Below are 12,036 nucleotides of genomic sequence, written 5' to 3'. Positions count from 1 at the left end.
TGAACATTACACCGACATCTACCTCACGGCTACCTCAGAGCTACCTCACAGCTCGAGTGAAGAAACTTTAATAAGACACTACCTCGAGCAGCGAAGGAAACCATCACAGCGAGAAACAGCAGAACTAATAACAAGACGATGAACATTTGCAGAGAGACAACCAATCTACCTCAGGGAGTTGCGGACAAAGGAACTTTGTTGTAGCGCCAACTGCTTTTCGAAACTCGGAAGCCACCTCCCTTCTGAATGCTAGTGAGTTCCAGGAAAGCACGGGCAGCAATGCTTTGCTAATATTTCATAGAGATCTTAAATCACTGTGCGAGTAGGAAGGCTCGGCGGTGGGGGCGGAGCTTTGTGGCGAGAGCTCCGTAAGAGACAATCTGCCCTCAACCAAGCCCAAGTGCTTTCGGGCCTTTATATTAAAACAAGCACTTGCGTCTGTTTAAATAGGCACTTAGTGCAAGAACACAATGCACTTTTCACTGGTGAATGCTATCCTACTGCATTTACACTTGTGAATTCAGGATACCTAGGGACGAGAGTGTACTTGCATGCGAATGTCAATGTGTGTCATGGTCTATGTGCAATACCATATATAATACGTTTTCCAAATAACTCCATTAGTCAGTTATTGTCCTTGTAAAGAATCTGTGTGTACAATGAACGTCACCAGTTCAAATGCTATTAGCGTGTACTCACTTCTCATCCTTCTAACGTCGATGTGATGAGTACCATCAGGACGAGTAAAAGGATTCTAATAGTGCATAGTAGTGTGCTTTAAGTCTAGGCTTTATAACAAAATCAGTCTCTCGAATTTTTCCTGCCTGTGTGCGAGCAGGGGCAAGCCTTCTTCCAATATACTATGACAGCTCATACACTCGTATTGTGAGGTGTACTAACAGGTTTCCATTAACTGCAGTAAGCACAGATGCACTCATTCCTTGGTACTGCGCAGAGTAGCACAACATGTGCTACGCAGACCAAGTGCACGGTGCAGTATGAATCACCCTGACAACTAAGTCTTTGCAGAAACCAAGTTGGTAGCACAATGCAGCACTGCAAAGACAGTGCAGTCTAGCTCGGCACAGAATGTGAGAAGAGTCAAGGAGCATCAATGGGGAAATGGCACTGCGAAGAAAGTCACACATTTGATTCTATGAAATAAAGTATTTTGTTCTTTAGTGATATACATTTTCATTTGGCTATAATACAAACACGAATTCACTCTTTGAATGATAAATATTTCTCTATTCCCTAAAGAACAAGTTACTTACCTTCGGTAACACTTTTTCTGGTAGATACAATATCTGCCTGTGGATTCCTCACCTTGTGAATATCCCCCTGCGTCAGCAACATTCGGAAATTCTTTTGACAGTAGACATATACACAGTATACGCAGTACAAATATCAGGGTAACACACACAGTGTGAAGCAAATGCAATAAAACATTTGAAATAAACAACTCCTTGACAATAAAATAAATACAATACAGAAACTCTAGTATAGAAGAGTGGACAACGGGGAGGCGGGTGGGTCAGTGAGGAATCCACAGGCAGATATTGTATATACCAGAAAAAGCGCTACCTAAGGTAAGTAACTTGTTCTTCTGATAGATACATCTGCCAGTGGATTCCTCACCCTGTGAATGGAGTCCCACAGCAGTCCCCACTCCCGGAGGAGGGTGTCCACTCTTCTAGACCAGGAAATCCTGGAGAATAGAGCGAGCAAAGTGACCGTCCCTCCTCACTTCGGAATCCAAGCAGTAATGCTTCGCGAAAGTGTGGAGGGAAGACCAGGTTGCCGCCCTATTTATTTATTTATTATTGCTATTTATTGAGCGCGAACGAATACCCGTAGGCGTCTCGGCGATAATGATTGTTTAGGATCTCTTGGAAATGCAGCTGAGCATTATTGGTTAAAGAGCCATGTCTTCAGTTGTTTGTGAAAAAGCCTGAGTTTGGGTAATGTCCTAATTGCTTGAGGTAGTGTGTTCCATAACTTGGGAGCGGAAACCAGAAAGCGTTGATCACCCCAAGAGACAGTTTTTGTGTGGGGAACCACTAGTTGATTCAAAGTGGCAGAGCGGAGTTGTCTGGAAGGAGTATAGGGAATTAGTTGATTCTTAAGAAACTACGGTCCCTCGTTGTGAAGAGCTCTGTAGACTATACATAAGGTCTTAAACTTAATCCGATCGCGGATCGTCAGCCAGTGATAATTCCTTATTGTATCTGATATAGGTTTGAATTTAGGAGTTCTCGAAAGTACTCTGGCAGCCGCGTTCTGAATAGTCTGCATTTTATTAGTAACGCGGATCTGGGCATTAGTAAAGAGACTATTACAGCAATCCAACGAGGATAGGACTAAGGAGCTTACCAGAGTTTTTCCGGCTGTGTCAGGTAGAAAAGGGAGAATTTTGCTTACCAATTTTAGTTTGTGACAGGCAGCGGCTGCCGTTTTGTTGGCATGGGCCATAAAGTTAAGACCCTCGTCGAAGACCACTCCCAGGTTTCTTACTCTGGGAACTGGTTTGGGAAGCGCGCCAAAAGATGAAGGCCACCAAACTGATGACCATGATGGCAAGAGTGGTCCAAAAATGACCACCTCCGTTTTGTCGGAGTTAAGCTTTAAGCAGTTGGAGGCCATCCACTCTCCAATTGCTGGCATACCTCCCTGAAAACGTTCTGCCACCCTATCTCCATCGCTGTTTACGGCCAGAACCAACTGCGTGTCATCTGCATAGGAGGTTAGGCTCATCCTATAGGCCATGATAACTTTAGCCAGGTCCGACACGTAGATATTAAACAGTGTCAGACTAAGGGATAAGCCTTGAGGAACACCACACGGCAGAGATAGCTGAGGTGATTGAAAAGACCCCAGGCTAACCGCCTGAGTTCGCCCCGCCAAAAAAGATGCCAGCAGATCTTTAGCCGCCCGTTGGATGCCCATTTTTTCGACACAGTCGATCAAGATCTTGTGATCGACCATGTCGAAGGCAGCAGATAAGTCAAGCATCACCAGGACCGCTGTACCTCCTTGATCCCGGATAACTCTGATGTCATCGGATGCTTTTATTAGCACTGTCTCAGTACCATGGAATCTACGAAATCCAAATTGGGTACTGTCCAGCAGGTGGTGTTTCTCGATGAAATCAGAGAGCTGTTGGTTCATGGCTTTTTCAGCTACTTTTGCTAAAAATGGGAGGCTCGCTATGGGTCGGTAATTTTTTAGATCGTCCTTGTCCAGAAGTGGTTTTTTTAAAAGGGGTTTTAATAGAGTCTTTTTCAGTATATCAGGGTAAATCCCGGATCTAAACATGGAATTACAAATATCCTCTACAGGAACACCTCTAGCAAATGCAAAGGTTGACGACTTAGCTCTAGTAGAATGAGCCCTTATACCCTCTGGAGGTTCCTTACCGGCCAAAGAGTAGCAGATCTTTATACAGAGGACAATCCATCTTGATAAAGTTTTTTTATGGACCGCTCTCCCTCTCTTGCAGCCACCAAAGCCAATGAAGAGCTGGTCATCCAACCAACAGTCTTTAGATCTGTCCAGATAAAAAGACACCGCCCTCTTAGGGTCCAGACGGTGTAATCTCTCCTCCTCCTTGGAAGGGTGTGGGGGAGGATAAAAGGTAGGAAGGGTAACAGATTGACCAAGGTGGAAAGGAGTCACCACCTTACGCAGAAAAGCAGTCCTAAGTCCTAAGAACCATTCGATCAGCATGAATGGTCAAGAAAGGGGGCTTGGAACTAAGAGCTTGAAGCTCACTTACCCTCCTTGCCGAGGTTATCGCAACGAGAAAGACTGTTTTAAGAGTCAAAAGCCTCATAGGACATTGTGAAGAGGCTCAAAGGGAGCACCCATTAAAAAGGTCAATTCAAGATTTAAGTCCCACTGAGAAACAATAAAAGGAGTAGGAGGGAATTTATGTGTAAGGCCCTTCAAAAACCTTAAAACTACAGGAGATTTAAAAAGAGATGGCTGGTCAGGCAAGCAGAGAAATCCCGACAGCGCTGAAAGATAGCCTTTCACTGTGGCAACAGCAAGCCCCTGTTGCGCCAGAGAAAGGGCAAACTGGAGAACATCAGACAAATGGGCTCTCAAAGGGTCTATAGATTTCTCCCCGCACCAAGTGACAAATTTTGACCACCTATAAGAATAGATAGACTTAGTGGAGTCACGCCTGGCTGACAAGATGACGTCCACCACATCAGGCGGGAGAGACAAATAACTCTGGTTGCCCCGTTAAATCTCCAGGCATGAAGGTGCAAGGTCTGGAGGTGGGGGTGTAGAACATGCCCCTCCATCTGGGAGAGGAGATCTGCCCTGTGAGGGAGACGGAGCGGCGGGTGAGAGGAGAGGTGGAGAAGGTCTGAGTACCACACCCTTCTTGGCCAATCCGGGGCGATCAATATGACTTGGGCCCGGTCTTGGCGAATTTTCCTCAGAACCCGAGGAATCAAAGGTATGGGAGGAAACGCGTAAAGGAGTTGCGAGTTCCAACTCAACTGAAACGCGTCCCCCAAGGCTCCTTGCATCGGATACTGGAGACTGCAGAATAACGGGCAGTGAGCATTCTCTTGAGTGGCAAAAAGGTCCACCTGAGGAGTTCCCCACATCCGAAAGACGTGACGAACCACCTCCGGATGAAGCCTCCACTCGTGGTCGGCAGAGAACTGTCGACTGAGACTGTCTGCACGAACATTCTGAACTACGGCCAGATGATTTGCCATCAGACAAATCTGATGGTCCTGAACCCAGGACCAGAGACGCAGAGCCTCTCTGCAGAGACACTGCGACCCCACTCCTCCCTGCTTGTTGATGTACCACATCGCGGTCGTGTTGTCCGTCAGGACCTGGACCGACTGACCACGAAGGGAAGGGAGGAAGGCCTTGAGTGCCAGACGTATCGCCCGCAATTCCAGAAGGTTGATGTGAAGCAACCTTTCCTCTGGAGACCAAAGACCCTTGACATCCAGGTCCCCCAGATGAGCACCCCACCCGACAGTGGATGCATCCGCTATTACCGTGGCCACCGATGGAGGTAGTTGAAAAGGCTTCCCTTGCGACAGATTGTCTTCCACGCTCCACCAAGGCAGATCCGCTGCAGCTTCTCTGGAGATCCTCACTGACTCCCTGAGATCTCCGTTGTGCTGATACCACTGCCTGCGGAGGCACCACTGGAGTGCCCTCATGTGCCAGCGTGCATGGTTGACCAACAGAATGCAAGAAGCCATCAGACCGAGCAGGCAAAGAACCTTCAGGACTGGAACGACCGCTCCATTGTAGAACAAAGGAATCCTTTCCTGAATGTCGCGAATCCTTTGAAGTGGAGGGAATGCACGACAAACAGTAGTGTCCAGTACCGCACCTATGAACAGGTTGCGCTGGGAGGGCACCAGGTGAGACTTGGGTACATTTATCGAAAAACCCAACTTGTGCAACAACTGAGTTGTCTCTTGCAGATGATGGAGCACCTTCTCCGGCGACTCCGCTTTGATCAACCAGTCGTCCAGATACGAGAATACAGGTATCCCCGACCTCCTGAGATTGGCTGCCACCACTGCCATCACCTTGGTGAAGACTCGAGGCGCAGTAGTAAGACCAAACGGAAAGACCGCAAACTAGTAGTACTGCGACCCAACCGTAAAACGGAGATACTTTCTGTGCGACTTCAAGATGGGAATATGAAAATACGCATCCTGCAAGTCGATTGACATCATCCAGTCTTCTTCCAGCAGCACTTGAAGAACCTGTGCAAGAGTGAGCATCTTGAACTTTTCCTGTTTCAGGTAAAGGTTCAAGATCCTGAGATCCAGAATTGGCCGAAGTCTGCCATCCTTCTTGGGGATCAGGAAATACCGGGAGTAGCATCCCTGATTCCTTTCCTGCTCTGGAACCACCTCTATCGCACCTTTTCGAAACAGAGCTAGGACTTCATCCTGCAGGAGAAGCAGGTGGTCCTCCGAACAATAACCCTGACAAGGAAGGTAATTTGGGGGAAACTCCGAAAGGGAAGAGCATACCCATTCTCTACAAGATTGAGAACCCAAAGATCCGATGTTATCAATTTCCAATCTTGTAGGAAATGGGTAAGCCGGCCCCCCACTGGGCCCACATGATCCGGAATGGCTGATCTAGGGCTGCTTTGCTGCGTTGGCAGGGGGTTGGGAAGGGGATGAGGAGGAAGAAGAGGAGATTTGACGGCCTCGAGAACGGCCTCTCTGCTTGCCCCTATAAGATCTGTACAGCGTGTCCTGCTGCTGCTGTGGTTGTTGTTGTGTAGATTTGTAGGATCGAAATGAAGATCTACTAAATCCTGTAGTACGCCTTCCAAAAGTACCCCTGGTCTGAAGGCCCAACGACTTAGCAGTCGCCCTGCTGTCTTTAAAACGTTCTAAAGCAGCATCTGCCTTCTTCCCAAACAAACCAGATCCGTCGAATGGTAAATCCAACAATGCAGACTGGACATCAGTTGAAAATTCAGAAGATTTCAGCCATGCAGCTCTTCTCGTAGCAACTGAAGAGCCCATAATCCTCGCCACAGAATCTGCAGTGTCTAAACCACTTTGTATCACCTGCCTTGCTGCAGCCTGAGTGTCCGAGATAACCTCCTGGAAGTCTTTTCTATCATCTTCCGGTATCTTTGGCACTAACTGCTTAACAGTGTCCATTAGTGCGTGAATGTAACGACCCATCAAACAGGTCGCGTTTGTGGACTTTAATGCCATGCTGGCAGAAGAGAAAACCTTTTTAGCAGCCTGATCCTGCTTCCTCGATTCCTTTTCACCTGGAACTTGAGGAAAAGCCCCAGTTGATCGTTTGGAACATGCAGCTTGTACCACCAAACTCTCAGGAAGAGGGTGAGTGGATAAAAATTCAGGATCATCTGGAGCAGTCCTGTACCTTCTGGCAACAGCTCTAGACACAGCTGGAGTTGACAACGGTTTCTTCCAAACCTCTAAAATAGGATCTCTAAGAGCATCATTAAAAGGCAGCAATGGTTCAGTCACCGATGAGGGAGAGTGAAGAACCTCTGTGAGTAGATTTGATTTAAACTCAGCAGTAGGTAAAGCGATGTTCAACAAATTTGCTGCTTTTTTAATTACAACGTGGTAAGGAGCCACATCTTTTGAGGGTTCATCGGTCACCGAAACCAAATCCCACTCAGGGGACAGTTCAAGACCACTGGCCACCGAAAGATCCTCATAAGGGTCCTCAGGATCTTGTAGTTCACCCTCCTCCAAATACTCCTCACGATAGCTCTCTTCCTCCATCAGTCTCTGGGCTTCACGCCTCGACCTGTGCTTCACTCTCGAAGCCGTCGGATCCACTGTCGACTCCGTCGAAGCCGGCGCCGAGCCCGCCGCCGTATGAGGAAGACTTCCACGACGTCGTTCGGGATTTGGCATCAGAGATGATGGAACCGGCGTCGAAGGATTTGGTGTCGTCGACTTCGGCGTCGATGGCTTCGGAGTCGAAGGCCTCGCCGGTGTCCGAAGATGCCAATGCGGCGTCGGAGCCGGCATAAAGGGCGCAGGGGCATAGGATTGGGGGATACCCAGACCAAATGCCATCGGACCCGTGGGACCAACAGGCATCCCAGAGGGGTACAGAGCCCTGGAGTAGATACCATACATCGCATTTAGAAAATGCGTTGGATCCTGACCTGGAGCCGGGAAGGCTGGGTACGAACCCCCAGGTGGTTCTTGAGGGCGCGGAGTCGATACGACGTCGACCTCCTCTTCAGGCTGGTGCACCGGAGTCGACAGACCTTCGGGCAACGGAGCCTCTCCTCTCCAACTATCTCCTCCTCACCTTCATCCTCCCGATCCGGAGAATGGGATGGATTCGGAGATGGATTCGCTGTCTGCTTCGGCGAACCAGGCGAATCCGCATGTGAAGCCGCACCTCCGGCGTCCTGTTCTTCCGAAGACACTACTTCTTTTTCTACCAGCTTCACCTGCGACTTCGGTTTAGAACCCGAGTCCTTCTTTGAACGATATCGGGATTCATGAGATTTTTTTTTTTATGCTTCTTTTTCGAAGACCTCGCAGCATGGGCTGAGGACGAATCCGAACGCGACTTCGAGCGAGATCTTGACCTCGAGCGTCGAGTTCGCGATCTCGATTTCTTTTTGTCCCTACTCCCTTTAAGCTTTGCAACAATAAGCTTAGCTTCTCTTTCCCGGAGGGCCTTAGGAGTCATCTTCTTGCAGGAACGGCAGTCTTCGACGTCGTGGTCGGAGCTAAGACACCACAAACAGCATTCATTTGGATCCGTAATGAACATAGTCTTGCCGCATTCTCCACAGGCTTTGAAACCCGTCTTCTTCGAAGACATCTTGAAAGAGGAGATAAAGGAATACTAACAATGCAAAGTAACAAAGTTACAGTCAAAGCTACGGACGATCCCTAGAAAACCGTTAGCGTCGACGACTCGGAAAAAAGGGAACTGATGTCATCACGCCGGCGTGGGCCTATTATAGGCGTCGGTGACGTCAGCGGAGTCGCGAGCGATGCCGTGCCTCTATGACGTCCAAGTCCACGTCGGCGCGAAGCTACGAAAAGAATTTCCGAATGTTGCTGACGCAGGGGGATATTCACAAGTTGAGGAATCCACACGGCAGATGTATCTATCAGAAAATTAAGTTAACGCCAACCTTTCAAAAGAAGTGCACAAATTATTCCACCTGAAAGTCCTTTCTGGAACCACACAATTTACACTAGGCGTACTTGTACAATTTACGCCCTGAGCACATATATGCAGCATGGGTAGGGATGAAGCCTGTGATGCACATACACTCACTCGGGAATGCTGATGTAAGCTGTGGTGCTGGTGCAGCCAGTCGACAGGGCCTCGAAGATGATCGAGGTGTCCAGTCGCGTCAGTCCCGATCCCCCCACCTTAGGTCGCACGTAGATCCCTCCAAACCCCAGCTGTGCTGCCTTCCGCATGGTCTCCACGGGGAACACCTCCTGAGTCTGCTGAACACGGAAAAACCGATGTTCGCTTTTTAAAGAGGAGTGGTATGGGGCGGGTGCTCTATCGTGGGCTGCTTTACCCCTGAGGCTGCCCAGCATGCCGGAGCACTATAGACCCACAAACCGACCAGGGCCTGGGCTATACGTCGGGTCAGGTTGACGGGGGAGGTACAGCCTGCTTCTGCCCGGCCTGGCAGCATGGTCTGTGGCATCCTGCGGTGTGGCCGGGTCAGAGCTCTGCCACGCTGTGCTATCCGGGGGCTGGCCCCATGCGGGCTGAAAACGGGCCTAGACTTTGTGAACGGAAACCTGTAGCAGAAATAAATAAATAAATAAATCACACCAGGAGTGCGTAACGGTGTGCCGCCCGGGCTCAGATCGGCAGCTGGCAGGGGCCCGCATCCTGGGTTTACTCAACTTGCTGGGGCCGGACTGGAGCAGTGCCACCTGAGGTGACCCGGCGGCCACCAGGAACTTGAATAGCCTCCTATTGTGGTTCTGGAGGCAAGTGAGAGGCGGCGACGACTCACTGTGGGCTGGGGCCTGGCCCCATCATAAACATGCACCGAGGGAGCGCGGCGTACGCTTGGGCCCCAGTCCCAGTGTTGCTCGGGCGTTGGCTGGGCCTCTTCTCGCTGCTAAACCTTAAGGTGACGAATAGCTGGATATACCACCAGAGTGCTCTTGGTAGTACGTACCTATAAACCCATGGCGAAAAGCGAGAAGCAGCAGGCCTGGCTCACAATCGAATCGCGGCGCGCACCTAGAGTACAGCAGCATGCCCATTGAGACTCTGTCAACCCAATCTACAACCATGCTGGAGGATACATTGCTCGCAATGCAAAAGAGCCTGTAATCTATCAATGGCAAAATCACTGCTGTGAATCACAGAATAGACACTGGCATGCAAGCTACGTAAACATGCCTCATGTTTGAACATGGTGAAACAGCGCATATCGTCCAACGAGGATGAAGTGCACGTGATGGCCGCAAAACAGCTAATAACAAGACAAGTCGGCCTGGAACGCAGAACAGAATAGATGCGAGAGGGCAGGAGCGTGTCGCCGTGAGCGTGCACGTTGGCATTCCCTGTGGCTCTTGCCAGTGGCGGCGCCTGCAGTCTTCGCACGTTTCGCGCATCTTAGAAGCGCGTTCACAGACCGGTGTCTGCTCGTGCACCGGTCTGTACCACTTGGGGAGGTAACACAGCGAGAATAAGGCTCGCTGGAAGCAGCACTTCGCGCTGCAACGCCAGGCGAGCCCTAAAAAGTACTATATATATAGTCTAAATTCCTTTCCCTCCCCCTCTGTGCTGCAACATCTTTTCAGGATTACAGGAAGTCGCACAAAATAAGTCATCTTGACGTAAGGAATAGCACATGATACATACAGTGCATGTAAAATATGTCCATTAAATGAGCCGTAATGTTATTTGCATTAGAGTGTTGTGTATCGATTTAGATTCCCTATGAATGTCTCGATTCATGCCCTTATATAGGTACAATTCATATTGCCCTTATATAGGCATAGAAATCCAGTCTTTATTTAGGCATAGCCCAGGCTACCCAAAGACAGGCATGGGTACTTCCATCCGTTCATCTACGTCACAACGATTTCTTGGAAAACCGGACTCTTAAGCCGTTAGGGACTTCCCCTTGCTTGGATATTGATTTCTCCAAGAACTTATTTATTATGCATGAACATCTATTCCTTAGGGGTTCATTCATAATAATAATCCACATTTGTAAAGCGCGAACAATCACCCGTAAGGGTCTCTAAGTGCTGGGGGCCGTCGGGAAGATTAAGCAAGCTATTGCCCAGAGTCACATGGTGCTGGGCTAACCTGCCGCAGGGGATCGAACCATGATCCCCAGATTCCAGCGTTAGTCGCCCTGGCCGCGGCGACGTTCATATGCCCGACTTTACGTCAATACTGGCATTCCTAAACACCTTAAAGGTATAAATATACCATCACTTGCTATGGCAAAGCACAGTGTGGCTTGGTGTAGTTTGACTACCTACTTGCACGACGCAGCTCGCCACAGCAAGTCCAGAAAGTAGCCAACTTTCCAGCTGATGCACTGACTAGGCGCTGTCATCCTCCTGCCGAGAATCCAGCTCCAGTGTTTCTGACTCCCCTTGCGGGGTGTTGGGAAATCAAGTCCCGGCAAAGAGATACCAACCTCTCTCATTCTAAGGTATGGAGCTGATTAGAACCTAGAGAAACCTTTGGCATATTCTTGGCAAAACTAAACTTAGCTAAAACAGCATCTACCTCTACCCTCGTACTAGACCTATGTTAGGTACACTGGGGTAGGCGTATTTTAGAAGCACCAGTTGTGTATTTTAGCCTGTGTTATTTATGTATGTATTTTTATATATGTCATAGCAACAGACCATGCTATTACAGTATTATTTTATATTACTGTTTACGCTGTACGCATTGTACTTCGCATTCTGTCTAACGATTGTAGCAGTTCATATCTCTTGCATGAGAAATAAGACTGTTCAATAAACCCTTTTTATTGAAACGCCCGTCTCTCTATTTCTATGCAACTCTGTAGAAACGAAGCATGTACGATTGACTGAGTGAACTAGTTATCTATTGTTTCCACGACTCTGAAGATATTGTTCCGATTCTAGGGGAAACAAAGTTGTCATGTTTATGCGGTTGTCAGAGACTAATCCCTTCTTGTTTATTCAAGAAAGTTTCTAGTGACCTCTGAGTTAGCTGGCACACACACAATTAAGTTTAATATACTCGATAGAGACATATTGACCTCAGTCCTATGTCAAATCCGTAGTGTATGTTATTCCAATGCACAGAGCCTATTAGGGATATAGGAACTACACTACAAGAGGTTAAATGTATATAGTGATTGGTATCACATAGGGTAGTTAGGTCACATGCAGTAGAACATAAATGCATATATTGTAAAACAATACATCCAATTTCCCTGTTCTACAGAGAAATCCACAAGACAGTACTAAGGGACAAATATCAGACTTGGAATCTGCCACTCATATCACATATGTCACTTAGGAGTCC

General features: G+C 48.3%; 1 protein-coding gene across 2 annotated transcripts in view; it reads right to left on the bottom strand.

The window, feature by feature from the left end:
* DNAH10 (dynein axonemal heavy chain 10) overlaps positions 1 to 12,036 on the bottom strand; it is a 2,445,728-nt gene that overhangs the window by 1,519,299 nt on the left and 914,393 nt on the right. The window lies entirely within an intron of this gene.

The sequence above is a fragment of the Lissotriton helveticus genome, chromosome 11 (assembly GCF_964261635.1).
Source record: "Lissotriton helveticus chromosome 11, aLisHel1.1, whole genome shotgun sequence".
Lineage (NCBI taxonomy): Eukaryota > Metazoa > Chordata > Amphibia > Caudata > Salamandridae > Lissotriton > Lissotriton helveticus.
This window is presented reverse-complemented; position numbering and strand designations above follow the sequence as displayed.